This window comes from Adiantum capillus-veneris, chromosome 17 (assembly GCF_014529385.1).
Source record: "Adiantum capillus-veneris isolate H3 chromosome 17, ASM1452938v2, whole genome shotgun sequence".
In the NCBI taxonomy this organism is placed as follows: domain Eukaryota; kingdom Viridiplantae; phylum Streptophyta; class Polypodiopsida; order Polypodiales; family Pteridaceae; genus Adiantum; species Adiantum capillus-veneris.
Window position 1 is genome coordinate 115,565,204 of NC_140947.1, and position 17,046 is coordinate 115,582,249.

Sequence of the window (17,046 nt, forward strand, 5' to 3'; positions counted from 1 at the left end):
CCAAAGAAGGACCTCGCAAGGACCTTGTGCAGTGGAAAAAACAGTCGGTTTTGCTGAATTTTTAAAGATCAAATGCTCCCCGAATTTGAAAAGGTGATACAAACAAAAGTTGTAGCTCGTGAGCTGAAATTTCACCTCAAATGTTTTCATATTTTTTTGAGCTACGAATGTGAGCTATGATTTTACTGGTGGACCCCAGTTTGCCCATGCTATGCAGCCACACTCCCTCTTCCACTTTATCATTTTCCTCTTTCACACACACTCCTCCTTCTCCTTCCCACTCCCAAACCTGCAACTCCCATGTCCTAATTCACCCTCTTCACCATTGACACATCTCTCAAACCTCCATAACCTTCATCCTACATTTCTACACCCTATGTGTCCCCCTTTCTCTCTACATATATGTCCATATTACCATACTCTCTTCAACTTTGTAAAGAACTTCAAAAAATAATTAAAAATCCAAAGATAACCTCTGCAAATGAAGGCTTTTATCATGAATTTTCCAAGGTTTGAAGATAACATAGCTTCATCGACACGCGCTTCTTCTATCGGTGCTGTAAAGAGGTGAATGTCAACTTCTCCAAGCTTCAACCTTGCTTTACAATCTTATCCCTTCTCTAACTTTTCTCATCATATATCTCACCATTTGGTGAATGATTTTGTAAATATGTTTTAGTGATAATTACTAACTACTAACCACTAACCTTATTGTAAAATGCACCCTCTACTAGAGTAGGCCCTCCCAAATTATTCACTCAATCCCTCTCTCCTTTCATCCTCAATAAGTCTCTTCCCTTGAGCCCACATCCATGTGACTCAAAGGACAAGAGAGACCAACCCTCATTAAAAAAAATAAAAATATGCATAATCTTTTATTCCTTCAAATAAACCTGATTAGGCCTAATCCAAATCGGGGCTTCTAAAACCTATAAATAGAGCCCTTCTCTCCCTTGTAAATTATCACATGATCACACTACACCACACCATTCTCAACACATAACACACCACTCTTCAAGCCTAGTTGTGTAGAGTGTGTGCATCGTGAGTGCTCTATTCTATCATTATACATAGTTGCATGGAGAAGCTTGAAGTTAGTTATGCCATCTAGAGGAGTGGAGTGTATGCCATACTCTTCACCACACTTGTAGCCTACTCTTGTGCATAAATAAGATTTATAGTTTTGGGTGCAATTGTATGCTGCAACTACGACTCTTCTCTCCAAATTGACTTGATAAGTTGTCTCATCAAGTGGTCGAAGGTATATTGTCCTTGAAGTTTGCTGTGCCATTTCATGCTTGGTGGTTTGAGGGCTTGTTGAATTTTTTCCTAAAAGGTCAATTGTAAGAGGGTGCTCGGTTAGAGGGCTCCCGTGACCCTAAGACAATTTGTGTATTGGCAACAAGGTCATGTTTTGTGTTGTCTCTCTTTTTCTCATCAAGCTTTGTGTGCATGTAGTCTTTAAGGCTAAGACTGAGTTGATCAAGTTTATTTGTGCTCTTTACCTCTTTCTGGCGTGGTGAATGTTTGTGTTTGTTGTGTGTGGCTATCTTGCATCCCCCTCTCTTTGTGTGTTTGAGTACAAGGAAATATCACGTGCATCCTAGTTCGCATCTACAACTAGGTGGTCCCTCTTTTCTTGTTTGGTTTCTAGTTGTGGGTTGTTGTTGTCTCTGATTGTGCTTGCCCCAGCCCCAATTGAGCAGCACGGGAGCCTCGAAGGGTGCTTAGAGGCCGCTCTTCTTGTTGCCCGCCCCGGACCGCCTTCAAATTGGTGCCCCCACTGAGGAATGACTTTGTGCTTATTGTTGTTGTATTGCATAAATGCTTGAATTTTAGCATAATCAAGAAGATTATATGAATCATGAAAACTTGTATAATTGAGTTTAATTTCAATGCAACAAAAATTGATCTAGAATATGGTTTGGATTAGCATAACATAAGAAAGGAAAAAACATTTTCACATAAGAATCTAGAATTCATGTTGAAAGACCTTTCAAAACTTTGTGTATTTAGTTGATGTCATGAGAGAAAATGATTGTTTGGAACTAATCTTTGTGTGGTTCTAGCATTGAGAGACTATGACACGCTATACCTTTGATGATATCCCAATCTTCTTCGGAAATCTACAAGAAGATGTTGATGATTTTCGTGCTCGTATCCTTGGTAAAAGGGATGACATTGAAAAAGGGGATTTTTGATTGCTATGCCTTAGAGGCAACGCTGAGCTTGAAGATGGGTATACCCAAATTTCCAAAGCTTTGAAGAGCAGATTCTCTAAATTTCCAACAACGGAGAAAGCATGGGCTTCATTAGGGAGACTTCAACAACATGGTGAAAACTACTATGCTTATGAGGATATTTTTTCTCCTCAATGGGGAGGATCTGGATTTAGTTCTACATTTCCAGATTATGTAAAAATGGAGCAATTTATTTCGGGTTTTTCTCCTTTCCTAAAGACTAAGGTTACTTGTAGTGGACCCTCTACCTTTGAAGAAGCGGTCACTATTGCCCGAAGGAAGTTTCACAAGTACTTCTACATCAAAAATGGTTTCCATCATGCTGGAAGAACCAACCATCATGAAAGTGTTTCTATCAAGGAGTCATCTCCTTTGCCATACTTGTCTCCTTCTACTCCGACAAATGTTGAAGAAGTTACTTACATGCCAACTGATTATTCAAGTGCTAAAGTGTGTGGCCAAGATTCAAATGTGGAATCTCTTTCTTCTACCTTTATCACAAGCATGCAAAAATTGACACAAGATATCTCAAATGGCATTGATGATTCAATAATGGATACATCCAACCTTTTGGTGGAGGATCAATTTCTAGTCCGAGCAGACGAAGCTTTTGTGCAACATGACTCTATGGAAAATGAAGACCTTGAAGGTAACCTTGATCTTATGGAATGTGCTGAGAGTGTATCTTGTCTAAAAGAAGAGAGTGAAGAAGAAGATGAAATCATAGGTGGGGAGATCATAGACCACATTGATCATAAAGAGATGATTGTTTACATGGAATGCCAACTCCAAAACAAAGTAGAAGAGTGTGAGTTGAATCCATGTGAGGATAATCTTCAAGAAGTGTTTGAGGATGTTGAAAAGCATTGGTATGACCCATGTATATTAAGCATGGAGGAACCTATCATGCAAGAAGCCAAAGTTTTCACAAAATGAAACAGTAATCCGTCAACCTTTGAGGTGGTACAATGTGAGGAGTTACACCCTTGCCAAAGGGGGGGCTTAGAAGGGGATGAAGAACATGGGAGAGTAGTTAAAAATAAAATCATAAAAGGAAACTGTCAGAAGGGTATCATTCTCTCCAATGGTGTTTGAGTGGGTGGCTCTTCATTCATGGGACAATCTCTTAGCAAGAAAATCCAAACTTTTGAAGCCCCAATCATCTTCACATTGGGTTTCACCTCTTCAAAGTCAAATTCTCCTCTCTTCACATATACCTTTCATCAGAAGCACCATACCTTCTTAAGAGGAAGAGGACATGAATACTTGGTGATGAACAGATGTTTCCAAACCTTCTACATTTGGTTCTTTGGTGTATGGAGGTCACACATTGTGATGCTTCTGGTCTTCATCATAGATGAAAAACTTGTTGATTGCTACATGTGGATAATTCATCAATCCGTACCAAAATCTATTCTCTTCCAATGTGTTGCAAGCAATAGAAACCTTCGTCTATTATCCACTTATGTGGTAAACTATTTGCAATATCTTCCAATAGCAGTTGGAAGCATGGATCAAGATTTCCTAAATCATCAAGGTCATAGAATTTTTGACTCGATGAGCCTACCAAGGTTGAATGAATTTTATGAGCTACAGTTCAGAAATTTCTCATACAAGCTCTTGAAGATCGTAGCAGATACATCAACTTTACACAGGAGGAAGAGCAACCAATTTTTTTATATCACATTCATAGTGATAAATGCAATGATGGACAACAATAAAATCTACAAGTTTCTTCAACCGAAATCAATAAGTGATTCCATACCATACATCTCTCTTTGGGAAAGATATTTCAAGATCTTTGATCCTGCGGGGTGCTTATGGAAACTTTCTCAATGGAGGAGGTTTACTCAGTCACTTCATTACATGCTGCTATTGGCTCTGAGAACCTTTCATATCACACAAGGTTTTTTAAATCATACAACAAAGGTTCTTCAAAGATGAGAGCAGACAAAGACAGACGTTACACAATCTACATGTTGTATGGTCGGATAAATGGTACATGAATGTACCATTATCTAAGGGGGAGGACTAATGATAGCCGTTTTTCGGCTTTCCATAATTGCCATAGTAAGCTACCTCACCCTATCAAATCACTCAAACATTTTGGTTATCCCTACCATTTCACTGTACATAGGCGTGTGTGAGTTAGGGGACTTTTTCCATATCTTCTTAAAAACCCTCAATTAGCTAGTCACTGGGTTAGTTGAGCCAAAAAAAATAAAAAATAAAAGTATATTATGGCCCATTTGTGTGTAAATATTTCATTGTATATAGGGCCTAAATAAAAGGATTTTTCATAATTATTTTGATATTTATTTAAATATCTCTACCTATGGTAGGTTATTCATGCTATGTACTTTGACTCACCATTACCATATTTTTTCTTACCATTTTTCATACTCTTTATTCCATATAAAAATAATTTCATGCAGGCTTGTCTTATTTTTGGTGTAACTCCATTCCAATAAAAATCCAAAAAATCTAGTTCTATTTATGTGTATATTTTTTCACTATTGTGACTTTTTTCCTTCCTACATCTATTCTCTGTTACTCTCATAAATTAGAACACCAAAAATATGTATTTTTTTTGTGGTAGACTTATAATGAGAGAGATTTATTTTGACCCCTTTATATTTTTTCCACCTATATTATTTATATTTGACATGTACATATTTTTTTAGACCCCTCAATATTTGATTTTCTTAGTTGTACTATTCATTTATATCTTGATCTCAACAATATCTTCAATTATAGACCTACCAAATAAGGTCAAGGGTATGTGGCATGCATGCATGCACCATGGGGAGCTCACTCTTGGAGGTATTCAAAAGAATCATCCAAAGAAGGACCTCACAAGGACCTTGTGCAGTGGAAAAAACAGTCGGTTTTGCTGAGCATTTTTAAAGATCAATTGCTCCCCGAATTTGAAAAGGTGATACAAACAAAAGTTGTAGCTCGTGAGCTGAAATTTCACCTCAAACTTTTTCATAATTTTTTGAGCTACGACTGTGAGCTATGATTTTATTGGTGGACCCCAGTTTGCCCATGCTATGCAGCCACACTCCCTCTTCCACTTTATCATTTTCTTCTTTCACAGACACTCCTCCCTCTCCTTCCCACTCCCAAACCTGCAACTCCCATGTCCTAATTCACCCTCTTCACCATTGACACATCTCTCAAACCTCCATAACCTTCATCCTACATTTCTACACCCTATGTGTCCCCCTTTCTCTCTACATATATGTCCATATTACCATACTCTCTTCAACTTTGTAAAGAACCTCACAAAATCACAAAAAATCCAAAGATAACCTCTACAAATGAAGGCTTTTATCATGAATTTTCCAAGGTTTGAAGATAACATAGCTTCATCGACACGCGCTACTTCACCATGCTGACCGCTTCTTCTACAGGTGTTGTAAAGAGGTGAATGTCAACTTCTCCAAGCTTCAACCTTGCTTTACAAGCTTATCCCTTCTCTAACTTTTCTCATCATATATCTCACCATTTGGTGAATGATTTTGTAAATATGTTTTAGTGATAATTACTAACTACTAACCACTAACCTTATTGTAAAATGCACCCTCTACTAGAGTAGGCCCTCCCAAATTATTCACTCAATCCCTCTCTCCTTTCATCCTCAATAATTCTCTTCCCTTGAGCCCACATCCATGTGACTCAAAGGACAAGAGAGACCCACCCTCATTAAAAAAAATAAAAATATGCATAATCTTTTATTCCTTCAAATAAACTTGATTAGGCTTAATCCAAATCGGGGCTTCTAAAACCTATAAATAGAGCCCTTCTCTCCCTTGTAAATTATCACATGATCACACTACACCACACCATTCTCAACACATAACACACCACTCTTCAAGCCTAGTTGTGTAGAGTGTGTGCATCGTGAGTGCTATATTCCATCATTACACATAGGTGCATGGAGAAGCCTGAAGTTAGTTATGCCATCTAGAGGAGTGGAGTGTATGCCATACTCTTCACCACACTTGTAGCCTACTCTTGTGCATAAATAAGATTTATAGTTTTGGGTGTAATTGTATGCTGCAACTACGACTCTTCTCTCCAAATTGACTTGATAAGTTGGCTCATGAGGTGGTTGAAGGTATATTGTCCTTGATGTTTGTTGTGCCATTTCATGCTTGGTGGTTTGAGGGCTTGTTGAATTGTTTGCCTAAAAGGTCAATTGAAAGAGGGTGCTCGGTGAGAGGGCTCCCGGGACCCTAAGACAACTTGTGTATTGGCAACAAGGTCATGTTTTGTGTTGTCTCTCTATTTCTCATCAAGCTTTGTGTGCATCTAGTCTTTAAGTCTAAGACTGAGTTGCTCAAGTTTATTTGTGCTCTTTACCTCTCTCTGGCGTGGTGAATGTTTGTGTTTGGTGTGTGTGGCTATCTTGCATTCCCCTCTCTTTGTGCGTTTGAGTACAAGGAGATATCACGTGCGTGCTAGTTCGCATCTACAACTAGGTGGTGCCCCTTTTCTTGTTTGGTTTCTAGATGTGGGTTGTTGTTGTCTCGGATTGTGCTTGCCCCATCCCCAATTAAGCAGCACGGGAGCCTCGAAGGGTGTTTAGAGGCCGCTCTTCTTGTTGCCCGCCCCGGACCGCCTCAGTATCATTATGTTGTAGGGAACCCCGAGTTTAGACCACCTCAACATAAATCCTCACCTACTCGGAGTATTGAGTGGATAGTCAATCTAAGCTGGGAACGGAGATTGTAGTCACTAATCAAATATTGTACATAAATGCTTATGAACTCACCCTAAGACTGACAAAGGAAACTTGGATGGCCATTCTTTAGTAATGGCTATGGGATGCTTTGACATTGTTATGTTTAATGTATGGGGACGGCAATGTGAAAACAATGATCGACATTCCTCTAGTCCAATTCTTGGAAGTTATTCTTTGACTTATTTGGGAAGTCACTGATCTACAATCCTCACAATGTAAAAATTATATAAAATGCCTACAACAGACCTCAATGCCTTGCAGATTGTGAAAATATACATAGCTCAGTGGGATGGGACACACCGAATGTGTTTTCAAAAGAATCTGCTTTCTTCAACGACTACTTCGGGTGCAGGAAGGCGATTATTTATATCAAGGTTTGCCACAATAAAAACACAACTTCACCATGAGGAACTTATAATGTTGCAAAGAGCTTTGAACTTTGAACGTAATGAAGCAAACAACGTTCCAGATAGACAATTTGCGAGGAAGTATTGAGAAAGAAGGAGAGTACATAGTACTATACAAAAACACTCTACGCTTATTATCCAAATAAAAATTACAAAGTGTTCAAAATTTTTACAAAATCTACCTTGTCATCCTCTTCACAACTCACTCCAGCGGAGAGAGCCTTTGATTTTGTTTTTTAGGGCGGCATCCAACATAGGAACTCAAAATTGGGAAGTGTCCATGTAGGGCCTCCCAATATCAAAAAAATCAAGAGTCATTAGTTTGTAAAGTGATTCTTTAAAAGACCTTAGAAAGGAAAATCATACGTTGTGCTTGTTTTCTTATAGCTAGAAGTTTGAACTAGAAAGAACTCCTTCGACAGCAATTAGCAAAACTTGAACGGGCTTCTCCCACAACGAATGTTCGCTAGTGGGGTTGAGAAACAAGGCACACGGACCATTTCATGGCTGCAATGAAGGAGCTTTAAGATGGAAATGATAGTGATGAAGAAGGGGATGGGTACAAGATTGTGGAGAGAGAGAGAGAGAGAGAGAGAGAGATCCACATTTCAATTCCTCTTTGAGCAAAATGTTGCTAGAGATTATTGATGCATATGCACAAACACTTGCATGGTATCTCATGGTTTACTGCTAGATTTATTTTATTTTAGAGCAAGTATAGAAAGACCATCTATACTCTTTAAGAATGAGGCTCGAATTCAGGCTATCACATGTCTTCAAAAGCGGATTCCAACTCAAACTCTATACTCTTTATGAATGAGGCTCAAATATTCAGAGGATGAGGCTCATATGTTTAGGCGAGGTGAGTTGAGGAGCCAAGGTTGCAAGAAAAGGCGAGGCGAGCTGAGGAGCCAACATTGCAAGAAAACAAGAAAACTCTATAGTGACCCTTCAACTCACCTTGCATGGCTTTGCTATGCTGTAAAAGCTATATGAATATGAATGAAATGGGTCACTATTGCTAGCTTACAAGGTTGTTGCAAGGTGAAATGGATACTGACTCTCTCTACGATTTGTCTCTCTCCTCCCACACACATGATACGTCGTTCCCACAATAGAGAGCTAGTGTTATTTTTGGTTTGAAGGTACTAATATTTATCTTTTTATGATAGCCTCATAATGAGAGAGATTTCTTTTGACCCCTTTATATTTTTTCCACTTATGTTATTTATATTTGACATGTACATATTTTTTAGACCCCTCAATATTTGATTTTCTTAGTTGTACTATTCACTTATATCATAATCTCAACAATATCCTCAATTATAGACCTACCAAATAAGGTCAAGGGTAGGTGGCATGCATACATGCACTATGGAGGGCTCACTCTTGGAGGTATTCAAAAGAATCATCCAAAGAAGGATCCCACAAGGACCTTGTGCAGTGGAAAAAAACGGTCGGTTTTGCTGAATTTTTAAAGTTCACTTACTCTCCGAATTTGAAAAGGTGATACAAACAAAAGTTGTAGCTCGTGGGCTGAAATTTTGCCTCAAATTTTTTCATATTTTTTTGAGCTACGAGCTGTGAGCTATGATTTTATTAGAGGACCCCAGTTTTCCCATGCTATGCAGCCACACTCTCTCTTCAGCTTTATCATTTTCCTCTTTCACACACACTTCTCCACTCATCATCCCCACCTCTCTCACCACTCCTCTCTGCACCCTACTCACCTTCTCCTCAACCTTGAAGAATAAGAGAAACCATGGTGAACTCATACCTCCCACACACAATTCCATTCCAAAATTGACCACCTAGTCTCATTTTTCCTCCTCCAATTTACCCATATCTATCAAAAAAACCACAAAATTCAGCCTCTTCTCTTAAAAGACAGCATCATGGTGGTTGATTACTTAGCTTCAATTACCTTGTCTCTCAAGGAAGGTCAAGAGTGGAGAAAAAATGTATCGTCAAAGCTAGTGGACCGTCAACAAGCGTCAAAATTGGCCCTACTCAAGACACTTGGAGCATCAACCTTGTAAGAAATCCACCTTTTCTTACCTCCTAAGAGTTTTTCTTCCTTATTTGTATCCTACATGGATACTCCCATTGTAAATATCCAATTCCATTTGTAAATTAATACTAACTCTACTAACACAAACCCACTATGAAAAGTCCTATCACCTCCATTTCTCTCCTCTCTCTTTCCCCACCAACTTCTTGATAATTCCAAGAAAAAGAAATTAGATAAATTGCTGAAAATCTAACCCAACCATGGTTAGAGGAGTAACCCTAGCCTTCAAAATTGCTATAAAAGGAGGGTGTAGCTAGCACAAAAGGGGGAGCCATAAGCAAGAGCACTATGCTATAGCTTGAGAAGCCGAGCTCAACCTCTCTAGAAGGAGCTCTTGAGTGGAAGCTCATTGTCTTATGCATGTGCATGTGTTGTAATAGGGGATTAGCAAGGGAACTCTATGCCATTGTAAGAGAGAGAGTGATAATTCAATTGAGAGTAGGAAATCTATCATTTCTCCTACTAGTGTAAGCCCAACATTTGCTGAATCAAGGAGGGTGGATTTGGACTAAGCTTGGATATTTTGTCTCCCTTCCAACGTGAAGTAATGGACAACAATGATGCGTAAGTGTCTTGGTGTTTTTTGTTAAGTTCTTGATAGCTTGTCTCTGGTGTTGTCATCAATCTAGCCATAAATCCCACATACTGTAAGAGGGCGACAGGGTGGAGAGGACTCCCCTGGCCTTAAGACAGTGATTGGGGTGGCTTTTCTTGTGATGTGTTATGGTGAAATTTACGCAAGCTATGTTGAACAAATACTAATCTCACTTTGATTTGTCATGACAGATTCGTAAGAAGGTATTAATGCAACAAGCACCCCCTCCCCCTTTCTCTCTCTTTCTTAAATATATAGTTGTGTTTGCTTGATCATTGCCGATACGTTTCAAAGCAGCCCGAGCACTATCTCTCTCTCTCTCTCTCTCTCTCTCTCTATTGTGTTTTAGTGTGTAAGAGTGTTCCATTGGTGTTAGGGTTAGTGTAAATTCCTTGCTTGTTTGTGGGTTGCTCTAACGATTCTCCTCTTTTGCGTCCTAGTTCACTCTTAAACTAGGTGGTGCCCCTTGTGTAGTTGGGATTTGGTTGTGGGTTTGTTGTTTTGGTTTGTGTTGTGTTGTGCCCCAGCCCCATTGAGCAGCACGGGAGCCTTGAAGGGTGTCTAGAGGCCACTCTTCTTGTTGCCCGCCCCGGACCGCCTCAAATTGGTGCCCCCACTGAGGAATGGCTTGTGTATGTTTTGTGAAGTCTCATCCTTTAGCATAATCAAGTAGCTTACATGAATCACGAGAATTTGTATGATCCCTTCATTCCCATTGCAAGTCAAAAGGTACACATAATTGTTAGTACTAAGTTGCAATTTCAACGAGTAATTCGTAGAATTTTAGGTCCTCTTAGGTTGGTAGAGATAAACGCAATAGTAAATCCTTTTATTTTGCCTCTCATTAGGTACAACCTTAGTTTGGACGTCTATATTTTGGTTTTGTTTTAAGCATTAGGACATGCATAGGCCATGGATAATGGCCCAGGAATACAGGTTTTTCCCTTTCATTTCACTCCACACATTAGAGTAAACATTGCAATTAGTAGAAAAATCCATTTTCAACAACGTATGGTATTCATGTTTGGTGCCCAAAGAGCAGGAGAAATTCTCGCGTCACCAAACCCTGTCATTCTACCTCTTATTGATTATCATAGGTCATTTGATGTGAATATTTTTATTTTGTTGTAGAATAGATTGCAATTTAGAAAATATTATTGTGTAAATCTTTTAAAGAAAGAAAAAACAAAAACGGCTCACTTTGAAATCAATTCAATGGAGAGCCAACACCAAATGTCTGGATATCCTCTTTTCTTTGGAGAGCCTGGAGGGGATGCAGAATTATTTTTAGCAAATTTCAAGATGTCTTGCCGTATCAAGAGGATAATAACTGATCAAGAACGTGTAGAAATGTTTGAGGTGGTCCTTAGGAAAGATTCTAGTACTTGGTTTGACTCTTTGCCTGAGGAAGTTAAGGGGAATTACACAGAAGTTTTCGCCACGAGCTTCCATCTGTGTCAGCTACTGCAAGTGAGGGCGAAGAAGAGATGGCGTTCTCTTGCTGGAACGAACACGACAAGCAAACCTGAATCGTTTCAAGAAATACTTCTTTGATCCCTAAAACACTCAAAAATTATGACAAGACATTGTTTCTCATAAGCAAAAAGACTTAGATGGCTACTACTTGTACAAGCAAGAGTTTCTACGTCTTTGGGCTCTATGGATACGAAATGTTGCTAACCCTGGTGATGGTGCAGAATTTCTAAAGAAGGAGAGGTTCATAGCCGAACTCTTTCCTGACCTTAAGGTAAAAGTTGAGGCGGGTGCACCTGCTACCTTTGATGCAACTGAAACTAGGGCTGCTGAGAAATATAGGAAACTCAAGTGCTTAAGGGGAGAGGTTCCAATAGAAGGTCTTAGACCCAAAGGTAAGTCACAAGCATCAACATCGAGGGAGATTCGTGAGGTAACGGCGGAAGTAATTGAGAAGTTAAACGAATCTTTAAGCAGCCTCTCAATTCACCTTGCACAAGCTGTAGGTCCAAAGGGACAAGCAAAGAAGTCTGAAGAGCGAGATCCACGACCTAGGAGAGTCTTGCAATGTTGGAATTGCGGAGAGTCTGGACATGGGATGTATAATTGTCCTTGGCCCCGTGGGGAGCCAGGGAGACCTAACTTGAATTATCCAGTGATGAATGCAGGTGAAGGAACTGGTCAACAACCAAGGCTTCTACAAAGACCAAATGGACCAAGACCACCTCCACAAGGGGTAGAAGGAGTTCCACCTTTGCCAGATCCAAATGTGCATGTGGTAGAGGTGACAAACTCAAATGAGGTTGACATGGAAGCAAATGGCATTAAGCGTGGCCGAGGAAAAGGTAAAGAGAAAGAGGGTGTCCCATCACAGAGTGACCATGGACAAGGCAAGAAGGCAAAGGAGACCAAGGAAGCTAAGAGGACTCGACGTCGTATCAATCTCCAAGACTTCCCTCTTGGACATGGTATGGCTCCATACAACCTGTTGGAAGACATGCGAGGTAAGGGTCCTGATATCTCATGGCCTCAGTTTCTTGCATTATGCCCACAAGTTAGGAGGGATTTAACAAAGGCGGTTAGCACTAGGAGAAAGGTAAAAGAGAGTTTTCCTGTTGTAAAAATTGCACATGCTGAAATGAACGAGGATATTACACCTGTGCTAGATTGTTACATAAAAGGAAGATTGGTTAGGAAAGGTCTAGTGGATGGGGGTGCACAAATTTGCATCATGACAGAAGGGCTCATGCAAAGACTAGGCATGCACATCCATGAGACACCTGAAATCAAGGTGAAAATGGCAAACAATAGCAAGGCTAGGTGTGTAGGCATTTGTAAAAATGTTTTTGTGGAGGCCTTTGGCATTAAGAAGGCAGTGGATTTCTATGTCATGTCTACCAAGGGAAATGGTTACCCATTTATCCTAGGAAGACCATGGCTAATGAAAATGCGAGCGTTGCAGGATTGAGAGAGTGGAAAGCTAATTTGCAGGAATGACAATCACAAGAAGGTTGTCTTTGACATGAAGGAGCAACGCCAAGAGGAGCTCCATGAAGAATCATCTCAAAGTGAGACGGAAGAAGGTTGGACCGATAGCACTTCAGAAGAAGAAAGTAGCGGCAGCACTACTGAAGAGGAGTCTTCCATCGAAGTCATGGGGGTAAGGTTTAAGCCAAGCAACCAAGAGACCTCTTGTCAAGGCTTGGAGGAGGTAGGTCCTCAAGAGAACGAAGGTATTCAAGATGAAGGGATGCTGAAAGGTATTCTATCAACAACACTTACAAAGGATGAAAGAGAGGAGTTCAAATGTGTGCTAAGGAAATTTCCTAGGATTTTTGCTAAAGACTAGACCGATGTGCGTGGAGTAGATGTTGTTCAACACAAGATTGAGTTGAAGCCAGAGGCCACACCTAAGGCTCAAAAGCTACGAAGCCTAGGAGTCATTAAGGAGCAGGCTCTACTCAAGGAGGTAAGAAAGCTTCAGAGTGGGTCTCTCCCGTTGTTGTCACTCCTAAGAAAAACGGCAAGTGGAGGGTGTGTGTGGATTATCGTCCACTTAATGAGGCAACAAAAAGAGATCACTTTCCCCTTCCATTTCAGGATGAGATACTAAATGAAGTAGCTGGTCATGAGAAGTACACTGTGTGTGATGGCTACTCGGGTTACTTTCAAATAGGTATCGCATTGGAGGATCAATTGAAAACAACCTTTATCACTCCTTGGGGTTGTTATGATTTTAGAGTCATGCCATTTGGCCTGACAAATGCTCCTGCAACTTTCCAACGCTTCATGAACATGGTGTTTCAAGCATTCTTTGGAAAGTCCATTAGGGTTTTTATTGATGATTTTTGCATTTATAGCTCAAAATCATTGCATCTACAAAGGGTAGAAGAAGGTTTAAAGAAGCTCTATGACATGGGAGGTCAACTCAACCCCGACAAGTGTCACATAGCTGAGGATGAAGTGATCTTGCTTGGTCACAAGGTTTCCTGTAAAGGTATTGAGGTGGATCCTTCAAAGGCAAAGGCTCTTATTGAGCTCCCCTCACCCAAGAATCTCAAACAGGTCATATCATTCATTCAAAAAGTGAAGTATATGTCACGCTTTATTCACTTAGCTTCGGAGTTGCTTCATCCTTTGTAAAAGTTGACACAACAAGTAGAATTTGCATGGTCTGATGAGCTTGAAGAGTATTTTTGTAACATTAAAATCATTTTGTCAGAGCTACCAACACTCATGCCTCCTTGTTGGGAGTACACATTCTTTGTTAGCTCTAGTGTTGGAAGGGAAACAATTGGTGCTATGTTGCTACAACAAGATCCCCACAGTACAAGGATGCGACCCATCTACTTTGCTAGTAGGGTCATGAATGCTTTGGAGAGAGACTAGACAGAAGCAGAACTCATGATGCTTTCTCTCATGTTTGCGGTGAGAAAGTTTAGATCCTACTTGCTCCCAAAACCTTTTGTAATCCTCACCGCAGAGAATTTGTTCCCTTGGGTGTCATCTCAAATGAATCTTAGTACTAGGATCTCAAAGTGGATTATGGAGTTGCAAGAGTTTCAATACTCTTTCAAGGTAGAAGATAGTGTGCGTGCACAATTGGCAGGGATTCTCACTTATAGGGTACATGAGAAGGAAATTAAGGTGCCTCAAGTAAAGACCCTACCATTGCCACCACCAAAAAGTATTCCTAATGCTTTTACCTTGTTCTTTGATGGAGATTTTCGTCGAGCCACAGGAAAAGCGGGGGGAGGGCTAGTGTTGCTCAACCCAAGTGGAGAGGTGGTCATGAAAGAGAAGTTCAATCTACCAAGTTCAGCTAGCAACAATGAAGCAGAATATGACACTCTACTTCATGGTTTGAAGATGTGCATTGGCCAAGGGATACAACGTCTCATGGTAAAAGGAGATGCACTTCTCATTGTTAAACAGATTTTAGGCATTTGGGCATGCAAGAATGAAAGCTTAAGGACAAAAGTTCATGCCATTCGTAGGCTATTTAATCAATTTGAGGAGGTGCAATTATATCATATTCCTAGGAAACAAAATGAAGATGCTGATTTACTTGCACAACAAGCCGTTGCATGTGTAAATAAAGAAGTGCAGGTCATCATGGTGGAGGCTGCTGTGAAGCAACCGAGGTACCAGGGATTGGAGTCATTGGCTCCCATCATTGGCTACATTTTGGAGGGTGAGTTTCCACCAGACTTCACAAAAGCTCAGAAGAGGAGACTCATGAAGAAGGCAAGCATGTATCTCTTCCTAGAAGGCTCCCTCTATCAAAGAGGGAAGGATCAAGTGTGCAGAAGAGTACCAACTATTGAGGAAATTCCAGCCATTCTAAAAGGTTTTCATGAAGAGTCATGTGGTGGTCATTTTGCCCAAGAATCAACTGTGAAGAAGATTTTGCTTGCGGGGTATGTTTGGCCAAGCTTGCATGTGGATGTTCAACATTGGTGTAAAAGCTGTCACAATTGCCAGATAAATGGAAATAGAAGGTTGGTGCATGGCCCAAGGCAAATAGTGCTTGCAAATGGACCCTTTGAAAAGTGGTGCATTGATGCTATGGGTCCTCTGCCTAGGACAAAAAATGGTAAACTCTACATTCTAGTGGCTGTAGACTATATGACTAGGTGGGTGGAAGCACAAAGTGTGGCAAAGGTAAATGAGAAGACACTGAGAAAATTCGTCTACACTCACATTTGTTGTAGATTTGGCACACCTTTGGAGATTGTTTCTGATAATGGTCCAGGGTTTAGAAAGGGATTGCTCACAGAAGTCTGTGAAGAACTTCACATTCTACATCGTCACAGTACACCCTACTATCCCCAATCAAATGGTTTGGTAGAAAAAGCTAATGGTGTCATTGCTGGCATCATTAGAAAGATGGTGAAAAACAAGACAAAGTTGTGGGATGACTTCTTGGATGGTGCCTTGTGGGCGTATCGAACCACATATAGGGAAGCCACGGAGTTCACACCATTTCACTTGGTCTATGGTCAAGAGGCTTTCCAGCCTATCGAGCTCAACATTCCAACAATGCGACTTCATGGCAAAGGAGCACAAGATGATCAAGAGGTATGGATGGATCGACTTCTTACGTTAGTGGAGCTTGAGTGGAAAAGAGAAGCAGCATATGAGTGCTACAAGAGGAAAGCCACACAAGCGAAAGAAACGCACGACAAGAAACTGAAGGACAAAGGCATCAAGGAAGGAGAGCTTGTGCTAAGGTATGACAATCGACTTGACAATCGTTTTGATGCCAAGTTTGAAACAAGATGGCAGGGGCCATACATAGTCAAGAAGGCTTTCAATTCTAGTTACTATCAGCTTATGGACTTGAATGGTAAAGAGCACTCCAAGAAAGTAAACGGGTATCGCTTGAAGCCCTATTTGAGTCGCCTTCTACCAAAGATCTGTCCAAAGGCCGCTGTCTCATGTAAGTATTGTTACATGAAGCATGAGTGTAACTCTAGCCAAAATTCTGAGGGGCCAAACAATAAAGATCTCGTCAAGGACTCTGAAGCACTCTCTTTGGAAAAGATGCTCTATGATGGTACATGAATATACCATCATCCAGGGGGAAGGCTAATGATAGCCGTTTTTCGGCTCTTTGTAATTGCCACAGTGAGTTACCTCACCCTACCAAAATCACCCAAACACTGTGGCTATCCCTATCATTTCACTGTACATAGGCGTGCGTGAGTCACGGGACTTTTCCCATATCTTCTTAAAAAACCCTCAATTAGCTAGTCATTGGGCTAGTTGAGCCAAAAAAATAATAAAAATAATAAAACATATAATTATATTATGGCCCATGCGTATGTAAATATTTCTTTGTATATAGGGCCTAAATAAAAGATTTTTTCATAATTATTTTGGTATTTATTTAAATATTTCTACCTAGGTGTGTGTTATTTATGCTCTGTACATTGCCTCACCATTACCATAATTTTTCTTACTATTTTTCATACTCTTTATTCCATATAGAAATATTTTCATGTAAG